This window comes from Argiope bruennichi, chromosome 4, assembly GCF_947563725.1.
Source record: "Argiope bruennichi chromosome 4, qqArgBrue1.1, whole genome shotgun sequence".
Lineage (NCBI taxonomy): Eukaryota > Metazoa > Arthropoda > Arachnida > Araneae > Araneidae > Argiope > Argiope bruennichi.
In genome coordinates, this window is record NC_079154.1 from 44,605,557 (window position 1) to 44,618,267 (window position 12,711).

Sequence of the window (12,711 nt, forward strand, 5' to 3'; positions counted from 1 at the left end):
ATACTGTCGATAAAAATGACATCAAAACATTTGGTGTTCTACATTTATATTATTTCGATAAAGATTTATGTCATGTTTTCCATATTTACCGCATTTTTTCAATGCAGATCTTCTATTTTATTGATAAAACATAAAGGCAAGGTTAGCGTATTGCTTTTAATATGTAATCGTTAATCATCAATATGAGCAGGTTTTTAAATATTCTGGTTAAGAGAATTTTAACCTTCTAGCCAATTAAAATCATTGACATGTGATTTATAAAAAAAAAGTGGTTTTTCCAGATCAATATTATACATGATATAAAACTTATATTTATAGAGAGATTATTAAACAGAATAAAATGTGGGTTCTTAAGCACTGATTTATAAAACCATCTGAAACCGTTTTTAAATATAATATCTAAGTTTCCAAGTATGACAAAAACAATTTTAAACAAATTAATCTGAAATTAAGCATGATAAAGGACTAATATATACAATAAATTATCTTTTTAATATATTTGAAGTAAATATTTAAAGACCTGAATATTATATACATTGAAATATATTTCATTTATTATAACTAGCAGCTTAAAAATATTTTATTCTTTAAATATATATAAAAGTAGGAATAAAAGATGCATAATATTTATCAGTATTCTAGTATAAAAATTTATTAAATGCAATAAAAACTATTTTATTGATACTTGAAGAAATTTTAAATAAAAACATTTTGAGAAATGCAAACAATTTTATTTTAATCACGCTGTTTCCGGTTAATTATATTTATAAATTTTAGTTTGTGCACTTGAGGTATTCAAACGTATATATTTTGTATTTCCCTAATAAATAAAATATTCATTATTTTAAAAAGCTAAAATTTAAAAAAAAATTGTTTTTGAGTAAGCAAATTGTCCTACTTAGCTTTAATATCAAGAAATTGATTTGAATTAATACATCCTATTCATTTAAGGTGCATTAAGTTTTAAATGTGGGAAAATTATAATTTACATTTTAATTACATACAAGGAGCACTGCAAAAATATTAGTATCATTTCGATGAAAAGTATGGAAAAAACAATGAAAAGTTTTGAATTATTGTTTTGCTACAGTACAAAATTGTTTCTGTTGCAGCAATAGTAAGATTTCTTTTGAATTTCAGTTTATATAAAAACAGGTTTTGACAAATTTTACCAAAAAATAATTGCCAATACGATTTAAGTTTTGGAAAATCGGTTTCATTTACCACCAGCAAACAAAAAGGTAGAGATTTTTTAATGCTATGTCCATTTATCATCAGAAATCCCATATATATAAAATATTGTTTATATTAAAATGATGTAAACAAATCAATTCAGTGATTAAAAAAAGGAAGTTGAGAGAGAAAGGGAACGTTCATTGCGAAAAATTCCAGGAAGTTTTTAGAAAGGTATTGCTATTTTCAAACTTTTTACGGATTAATTATTTGACATAATTTCTACATAAATATCAAAACAGTTTTCCACAATGATTAATTATTTTTTCTTATCTAAACTCTGAATAACAATTAAATAATCCATTTGTACTGAAGCATCTTTTTTTTCACTCTTTTTTATAAATTTCCAAGGCAATTATTTAAATTAATGCATTGAAAAACATCACTAAAAAATAAACTGGACTACGATTTAATACACTAAAATATGTTAAATTTGTAAAAGAAAGTGCAAATATTAATATATGCTTTTAGGATTAAAATACAAATAATTTAGAATATCAAAATGTTCTTTATTATATTTCCTTCCACATCTGAAGTGCTACTTAAAAGAATATTTCAGTGAAAAATTATACCGTAATTTTATTATATATTTTTAGTAATGGTATTGTCTCGTACTTTAAACAATATTTGATTCTCAACAACTTTATTCGTCTTATTCGTTCACATAGCACAATATTTTTCCAAAACTAAAAAATCTATTAAATAAATTAAATTAGACTAAATATTTTATTGAATAAACTAAATTAGACTAAATATTTTATTGAATAAACTAAATTAGACTTAATATTTCATTGAATAAACTAAATTAGACTAAATATTTTATTGAATGAACTAAATTGGCCTAAAAAGTCTATTGAATAAACTAAATTGGCCTAAAAATTCTATTGAATAAACTAAATTGGACTAAAAATTCTATTGAATAAACTAAATTGGCTTAAAAATTCTATTGAATAAACTAAACTGGCCTAAAAATTCTACTGAATAAACTAAATTGGCCTAAAAATTCTACTGAATAAACTAAATTGGCCTAAAAATTCTATTGAATAAACTAAATTGGCCTAAAAATTCTATTGAATAAACTAAATTGGCCTAAAAATTCTATTGAATAAACTAAATTGGCCTAAAGAGTCTATTGAATAAACTAAATTGGCCTAAAAATTCTATTGAATAAACTAAATTGGCCTAAAAATTCTATTGAATAAACTAAATTGGCCTAAAAATTCTATTGAATAAACTAAATTGGCCTAAAAATTCTATTGAATAAACTAAATTGGCCTAAAAATTCTATTGAATAAACTAAATTGACCTAAAAATTCTATTGAATAAACTAAATTGGCCTAAAAATTCTATTGAATAAACTAAATTGACCTAAAAATTCTATTGAATAAACTAAACTGGACTAAAAAATTGAATAAACTAAGCTGGACTAAAAAATTAAATAAACTAAATTGGCCTAAAAATTCTATTGAATAAACTAAATTGGCCTAAAAATTCTATTGAATAAACTAAATTGGCCTAAAGAGTCTATTGAATAAACTAAATTGGCCTAAAGAGTCTATTGAATAAACTAAATTGGCCTAAAGAGTCTATTGAATAAACTAAATTGGCCTAAAAATTCTATTGAATAAACTAAATTGACCTAAAAATTCTATTGAATAAACTAAATTGGCCTAAAAATTCTATTGAATAAACTAAATTGGCCTAAAGAGTCTATTGAATAAACTAAATTGGCCTAAAGAGTCTATTGAATAAACTAAATTGGCCTAAAAATTCTATTGAATAAACTAAAATGGACTAAAGTGTCTATTGAATAAACTAAATTGGCCTAAAGAGTCTTTTGAATAAACTAAATTGGCCTAAAGAGTCTATTGAATAAACTAAATTGGCCTAAAAAGTCTATTGAATAAACTAAATTGGCCTAAAAAGTCTATTGAATAAACTAAAGTGGCCTAAAAAGTCTATTGAATAAACTAAAGTGGCCTAAAAAGTCTATTGAATAAACTAAAGTGGCCTAAAAAGTCTATTGAATAAACTAAAGTGGCCTAAAAAGTCTATTGAATAAACTAAACTGGACTAAAAATTTGAATAAACTAAACTGGACTAAAAATTTGAATAAACTAAACTGGACTAAAAATTTGAATAAACTAAACTGGACTAAAAATTTGAATAAACTAAACTGGACTAAAAATTTGAATAAACTAAACTGGACTAAAAATTTGAATAAATTAAATTGGCCTAAAAAGTCTATTTAAAAAACTAAATTGGACTAAGAAGTCTATTGGATAATGTAAATTGGGCTCTAAAAAATTTATTGAATAAACTAAAAACTCTAAAAAATTTATTCTCTAAAATGTCTATTCAATAAATTAGACTAAAATATCTATTGTATGAACTGAATTAGTGACAATGTCAATTAGTTAGTCATATTTAATTTCCCACGTCTTAATTTAAATAACAAAATTTCCCAAGAAAAAATTTTCCATCAATATATATTGTCGGAAGCTGGATAAATATTTTTTTTTTCATAAACTCTAAAAAAAAAGTAGAATATAAACAATGCATGCGATAGCAATCAAATTTAAAACAAATTCCCGAAAAACAAGATAGATGAATTGTTGTTTTGAATTAAGTTTAAATTTGGTGACTCGGTTATTTGGCTCACTTTTTGCCAATTGGAAAAACTACGGTTCAAGATAAAGCAATACATACAAATGCGTGCGTGCTCCTAGTTAATTGAATCTGAGCTGTCCTTTGAGAAGAAGCAACGCTGCATGATTAATCTACGGACAAAAGAATTTTGCATTTCAGGTTGAAGAACGAAATATTCTGTGTCTACAAAGTAAATTTTTTTTTTCACTTCCTTTTTGCCATAATATGCTGAGGGAAATCTCTAGGTTTAAAATACAAGTTTCAGTCAAAGTTTTCATGCAACGGAAAAAAAAGTATTTTTTAATAAAATTCCTTTTTTTATATATAGTAGTTTATTTCACTAGTTAGTCACGTTATCTAGTATTTATTCAGAGAAATTCACAAGTGGTAATTTCTACATTCTTGGGTTGATTTTTATTTCATGTAAAACTAAATTTTACATATGACTTGTTTATCATATTTAGACGTGGAAATTTTAATAATTAAATGACTTTATAAGGTTATGAACAAATTACTCTCGTATATATTCTTATTCCTTTTCAAATTTAAACTCAATTATCTATTTTCAGAGTGCATAGTTTGATAAAATAAGGATATTTTTTACTTACCAAGAAATATTGACCCAACGATTTTTATATCTTCACTGACCTAACAATTTTTATACCGTTAACCGTAGGTTAATGTTTTACTGGAACGTACACAATGTATCAGCAACAGTTTTTTTTTAAATGATTTTTGGAGGTAATGAATCATATTCAATTATAATTATTCAGTATTCAATGGGATTTTAATGATTGTTGATATGTAAATTGGTTTTATTTGTCATGTATCTATTCACTCTTTTGCTTGTCTTTTCAGCTTACTTAAATAGTCATTCCTAGACAATTAGTTTCAGCCGCAAAGCCCTTTTCTGCTCAATTTTTAAATTCATGTTATGAATTTCATTTTAAAATAAAATGAAGATCCTAGAATGAGTAAAATAGTTTTTAAAACATTCATTTTCTTATAAATTGTATAATTATTTAAAATTATTCATTCAATATTAAGAAAAAAAACTAATAATATACTTTCAATCACAAAATATACTTTTATGCAAAATTTTAATGGAACATAAAGATATGTTAGTCTAGAACCTAGAGCTACATTGAATTGTTGCTGATACTCAGTTCTTGAAAATAGATTTAAACACATTTGTAATGAAATGTACTTTTGATTACATTTAACTAAAATTATATAATTATCATTACAAAGTTTTAATTATTAAATCGTGTTATAATGCATAGAATATTTAAGTAACTATTTCTACTATACTTGAAGCAAGAGGATTTAACAAATAGTGTGAAAAACTGTGCATATTCAATCAAATAATTTCGCAGTATGCTTTAAAAAAATTAAACCTTTTTGGTAATAGCTTGAAATAAGTTACAATAAAATGAATTAAACAATAAATAAAGTATATTGCTTTTGGAAAACATAATAGCCAGTGAGTCGTATCAATCATCTCATCTGCGAATGGTATAATCTTTTATACATAACCTTTAGTTTTTTTAACTTATACTATACTACAAGCAAGTTTTATTATGTGGGTAAAAATGCTTTTGTTTACCTTTTGAATATATTCATGATGTGGATTTGATTTAATTTCTCTCTGATGATGAAATCTGCTCCCCATGGAGAGGTTTTTCCCTGCCGATTCTTTCATTAAGGCTTCGATTTCCCTCAGTTTCCTACAGCTGTTTCTACAATGATTTTTCAACTTTCCCGGATACTTAAGCAAGGCGAGAATAGTGTATTTTTGGTTTCGAATATATTTAAAATTTTAATAAAACTTACGCTGCAATTTTATAATTTGAATTAATTTTAACATATTTTATTCGCTTTCCGTTCCTTTTATTAAACTGTTTTGCAATAATTTCAAATGTCAATGTTTCTTTCATAGAACTTTTTTAAGCTAAAATATTATGTGTATTAAACTAAAAAGAAAGACATAACTTTTTAATCAATATAATAATTCACATGTTGGTAATTTATCGGAATAGAACTGAAATCTTATATCTTTTGTATTTTAAACGTTTTGAACTTTACCTTTTGTATTAATAAATAATAGTTAATTAAAATAACAATTCTATTAGATTCGTAATTTATCTTCAAAATTTATCCCAATTGCTAACTTTAACTATTTTTTTTTACAATTAAGTTTACTTCATTGGTTGTTGCACTACATTTCCATGAAATTCGACTTGTTTTGGTTATTTCAACTATCTAATAATTGTAAACTCTTATAAAAATAACTTCTATATTTATTGAATAATATTTATTACATTAATATTAATATAGACACCAACATTGTGAACTTATTTCTTAAACTAATTTAGGCCTCACTACTCATTTCTAAATTTAGAATACCAAGTGAACTCGTAAGTGGAATTTGCGTAGATCAATTAGAGAAAAAATTACAATTTAAATAAGCATTACTATAGCTGTAAGTATTAAAGAAAAAATCTGAAAAAGCAATATAGCGGTGGCTGAAAAATAGAATAAAGAACTTCAAAAATTTTACAACAATCAAGTATTAGAAACAAAAACTCAAAATTAATCTAGAACAAAAGGACACTTTCCTTCCTAGCCGCCTTTCACTAACGTTCTATGAGAGTTTTTCTACACCAATTGTTGCAAAAATTTGCTTTTCTTTTCTTTCCTTTCTTATATATTGAGCTATAAATATATATTCATACATCTTCTCCCTCTTCCTTTAAGAGCAATTCTGAGCAGTCAAATGCTGCAGGGGTGAAAAGATCAAATCGTGGATCGATTTCTGTGAACCACAAGAATATAGATGGAGGGGCAAGAAAAAGTCAGAAGTGGAAAAAATACTGTTGGAAGCAGGAAACGTCTAGCCCGGAGTCAGAAGCGCATCATGATGTTTTCGAACGCATCAATACAGAAATCAAAACTAAACTCTGACCGATCTTGCAAAAGATAAAGGAAAATTTTAGATGACTTAAAAAGGCTTTGAATTTATTTCTACTTGTTTTTTGTAAATTATCATGAATTGAATAATGGATAATTTATTGCAGAATTAAAAAAAAAAATTCGATAACATAAGAACACTTTCAATTTGCAAATGATGCATGATATTTCATTAATTGGTTGATCAATGAAGTGTACAAATTGAATCTCATTTGTTAAAATTCATGAAATGAGAAAACAAATTTTAAAAGTAAATAATTTTTAATCAAATGTTCAACAGTCTTCAGTTGATAAATCTAAACTTAATTTCCTCCTTATTTTTTTAATGGATTTATCTTGAATCACCCGTATTCATCTTATTTTTCAAAATTTATAAATTTATGCATGAAGATAACACTTTTATAAATAAAAGTTATATAATAATTTATATAACTCATAAAAATTATATAATATAAAAGTATCATAAAAGTTATATAATAACTTATAATTTATTTAAAGCAAAACGAAATTGAAAAAGGTAAGGGAATCATATATTAACTTATTTTTATTCATACATTGAAAGAAAAAAATATCTGGAAAAAAATTAACGTAAAGAAATTTTCTTAAGTAACAAGTTTGTTTCATTTAGTGCTCATAGGTTTTTAGTTCATATTGAGTTTGCAATGGATCTCTGTTTAAGTAGATTAATTATAAATGTAAAAAATAAATAAACATAACATTCATTGTTATATTCTAGTTCATTAACATATTATTTGTTTATTCAATGCATCTCTTTTAAAGCTTTATAAGTATTCATTTATACAAAGTACTAGTAAATTATTAATATCATTTTTAATAAAATGAAACTGGTCTGAATATGATTGAAACATGATGGATGAGAAAGTCTTTATTCCTTATAACTATAATATCATGGCTCAAATTTGGAAGGAGACAGAGATTGATGTCCCTTAAACTGTCTGAGATATTTTTACTAAAATTTGCTGTGCAACTTTCCAAAAATAAAGGAAGAAATATTTATTAAAATGAGAATATTTTTCAATTAAGCAAAACTGTCTTCAGGTCTGAATGATAAAATTTCAAAAAATTAGTGCAATTAATCTAATTGACGAATTAAAATAATCCTTGTTTTTAAATATTTAAGTTCCAACATTTTTTAAATAATTTTTAGAAGTTTTAAATTAAAATTTATCGAAGCATAACTTTTCACTTATTAATAAAGAATTTAAATTAAATATTTTTCACTAACATTTATATTATAATTTTATATCTTTAATTATCATACCACAGACTTATTCAATGATATTTCCGTGTATTCAGTTAATTGATAAACTCGAATGATATATGTTTGCATTATTCTAAATCTTAGAAAGAATTGTCACTATACTATTCGCATCATTGTCAAATATAATTAAGATGTTTTCTCTTTAAATTTGGAACTTTGAATAATTATGGACTAATTCAATAAATAGACAAGCAAGCCAATAAATATTTAATTTATACGTGCTGCATTCAATAGAATCTTGAATCGAGATCTTCAATAAATTTGAAATAAATTAGATATTCACCGTTAAACATATTATTTTTATTTAAGACTCAATTGTAGACTGAATAATAACACATAAAAATTTAATCTTCTATTACATTTCAATACACCATATTTAATTCTGCACATACATACGCCGCATTCAAATATCCATTAGATTGAAAAGCATTTGAATAGCTTAGTTGAAATTCTGTAAATAGTTTTTAATAGTTAAAATCATGAGATATACAGATTAAGTTAATACTTGTAATGAAGATGCTTCATTATATTTACGTTCAACCACAGACATTTAAAGCCCAGAAGTAAAATTATGCAAAACTTATTTTTAGTGGTAAAATGCAAAAACAATATGCCATCTTAGAGTTTTTTTACAATCTCATAAGACTATTCTGAGTTTATTTTTTTAAATAAATTCATAATATTTTACAAATCAATTAAATTACATTATCCATCTCTTCATTCTTTTTACATTTCCTTATGAAAAAGCAATATATCATATAATATTCTTTATAAACTTTTATATTCTTTATAAAAGGGAATTGGACGAAATTATAGAAACATTTTTCAAAAGAATAGTCTTAATTTGCATATAAGAAATTCTAACTAATATTGCCATTTTGTCATTTGTCCAACCCGTCGGAAGGCCCCCGGATAAACTGGAATGACCGAATCGCCGCAAAAGCAACACTGGCGGAACTGTGGTTTAGTTCTAAAGGTCATCACCGGCCACGGTACAACCCTTCCCATAGGAAGTACGTCCCGTCATTGATGGGAGGAGCTAGACCCCCACTTTTTGTTTACCCACAATTGTGGCGAGAACAACGACCATGCCTAAAGCTTCTCGTTCCTATTGCGATGTGTGCCCCCCCCCCCGTGGAACTGTCATTTTGTATAATTAAACTACCTAGATAAGTTCATAAAATCGTTGCTAATCATTTGATAAGTTGTAATATTTTTTTCGAAACAGCTTTCAACGCAAATCTACATGAATTTTGTTAAATTGAGTGAATTTCAATGTGATTAAAATGTTTATTCATATGGGAGGTAATTTTATAAGCAGAGTAGTAAAAATGTGAATTGTTTAAAATAATGCTTTCAAGCAGGAAAAAAGGCTTCTGTCAAATTCGAGCGGAGGCAGAATATAGATGGTGAATAATAGAGATGAGTGAATATTGCGTACGTTTATAATGAAAAATAAGATACCTACGGTCGAAAAGGTGGAAACTGAGTTGCATAATATGATCACAAAATTTATTATTTTCAATACGTGAAAAACAAAGAATACTCTACAAACACAATGTTTACGAACAAGCTACCATTCTAAAAATATTCAACGATATTAGCAGTAATACTTAAGTTCGTAAAATCTTTAAAAAAACTGAGAGTTGAAAATATAATTTAAATAGGTTAGTCAAGATGTACTTTCAGCATCTTCCGAGTTTACATTTAAAGAACGCCATCTAAAGCTTACAGTCTAGAACTGTTTGCTATTAAGAGTGAAACATGTGAAGAAGGAGTTTCAATTATCGTATAAATAGTCATATAGTAATATTCTGCTTAATTTTACAATACTTCAGAAACCTCTGTGATAGAGGGTACTTTGAAAATAGTGATGAAATGTTACGGTTTGTAGGCACTTCCTGTGGGTAGAGTAATAATCGGGACATGGCTACCTCCATACAGGTCATGGTAATGTGACCAGTAATGACCAGTATCACCAGAATGTTAGCACAAAGATGAGAGGCATTATCTTATAGCCATTTAAGAAGCGTATAAATGGGCAAACGAATGCGAAAATAATTTTAAAATTTGGAACTACAGCAAACTCGTATTAAAGAGAATCTTTTCATCTGCCTCCTGAAGACCACTATCGTAAGAAATACAAACAATTTTACTCAGCCAAACTTCTGTTTAATTTGATTTGATAGAATCATATGTGGACCACAGTGGGAACGATGCAACAAATTCTTTAGTCAATCGGCTGGTGCCCTGTAAAATGTACAGCTCTGAAAAGTTTCCTGAGAAGTTCGCTATGGAAATCTTTTCTTCCAGATGTCTTCAGGAAATGAAGACTTCTGGATATAACCGGAATTAATGTTTATAAATCAAATCTGAGAGTGCCTTTTAACATATCACAATGGAGGTATAAAATTTGGAAACAGTCATGTTCCATTTCCCTTCAAGCGATTCCTTATCATTGACTCTGACCTCTGTGGCTTTGGTGGAATGGGTAATGAACTTAATTATGTCATTATCCAAACTCTCGCCTTATTTTCACCTTAGCAAACCCACACATGACTTCAAAGAATTTGATAGGGAAACGTGTTGAAAAACAATATAATCATTCAAAACATAAAAACCATGAGCAGTTTCTCCAGGTTTCGAAGGTTTAAGTCCATAACATTTTATTTCATCATTGTCCACTAAAGTCCTTCCCCAAGCAAATTAAACTCCATATGCAACTTCATGAACTCATTTTTCTCACTAAACACACTCTTTTGAATAATTCTATTCTATATTGTACAGTTGTTGGGTTGAAATATTATGTATTGAATGAAAACTGTGATATTTTCTTGCTTCGGTAAATCACTCCGCGTATACCCATTCAAATGACAGAGAATCCTAGCGTTTCCAAGTTCGAGGGTATACTTTTGGTGAACCGAAAAAGAAATTTATCCCAGATATTATGATGAAAAAGTGGAGTTAGTAAATCTTTTGCGGTTTGCAGGACACGTCGCTTCATTGATCGTAAAAATAACTATAAGGGCGTTTTGAGTGAGAAGGTTCATCCCATGATACAAGCTGTATTTTTAATCATTATTTGCTTTATCAAACTGATAAAGATACTGTACCACATAATTCAAAACTGGTTTTCTGAGCATCAAGATGGTTTCTCTTGTTTCATGGCATCTAAAACTCATAGATCTCACTTTCACTTATCACTTGTGGTCCGTGTTTGTTTTCTTTTCTCTCTATTAATGCATTAATAAAATTATGCATTATTAATGTTCTGCATTAAAGAAACTTACCTCGGTTTTCTAGGAAGGAAAGCTCAAAATTTTTAGACACATTATACAGGTGTTCTTTTTACTAATTTAATCTAAATTATATCGTTCATGAAAATCAGATGCCTCCATTTCCCAGTTAAATATATCCTTCTCAATTATATGCACTGTTAAGTGTGTCCATGTTCTTTCTAACCCGTTGTACAATGTTTGCATAAAAAAAACATTATAAGCATAAAACTAATGCTATTCAAATTATATGAATATTTCATAAAACTCTAAAGATTTGATAAAAGCGTTTGAATGTTACAAAGCAGTAGTTTTTTTTTTGATTAATTAATATAGTCTTTCTTTCTGAAACCAATTATCAGTTTCTAAAATGTGTTTGATTACTTAATGCAAAGTTTTCTGAAAGATATATTTGACTATTTGTTAAAAAACCTAATGTAAACCCGATGAAGTTTTTTATTTTTCTTATTCTTAAGACAAAATTTTGATAAACTTTGTAAGGATTTCATATTTTTTTTTCGTTTTTTATAGCATAATTATTTTTAAAAAAATTGTATTTGAAATTCTTTCTTACCATACAAATGTAATAAAAAATCATTTATTTAATATTAAATAATTGATTCCCATATTGCAGACTTCAATTTGCATTCAAAAATTTGGAAAGGCATTTAAAACCTTTATTTAAAAAGATATATATTTCTTTCTTCATAACTATAGAAGAGTACGTTAACTTAAAAAGATAGATGAAGTAGCGGGTTTGTTTCTAAAATAAATATTATTAGCAATAATTTATTCAAAGACAAGTAGTTAGACTAAAAATGACTAAAAATTAAGGAAAATTCAAGATATTTATTTCACACGTTGCTTTTGTTCACATCAATTTCATGAAACTGTATAACGGGGATTGCAGTCCCAATTTGATAAACAACGAATACAATATATGCATATGTCCGTACCATCTGCATAGAATTTTACAAAAATTAGCAATTGCTCTTTCTTGTTACAAGAGTTAATTTGCTATAATTAAAGCTTGCGTGGAAGTTATTATTATGATTAAAAATGAAAAGGAATCCGTTTTAAACTTTCCAGAAAATTATTCTATTTCGAATTTTATAAAAAATGTTTTTTTTTCCTTTCTTTTAAACAGGCTGATGATAACTTTTCAAATTATATTTATTTATTTAGACAACAGGAAGTAATAAAAACCTAATAAGATAGGTTTCATTGTGAGAAACACATTCAAAACTGACTCTATCCTAAATATAATTTTTGCATATTACTTCAGATTCGTAGAAGTTCATA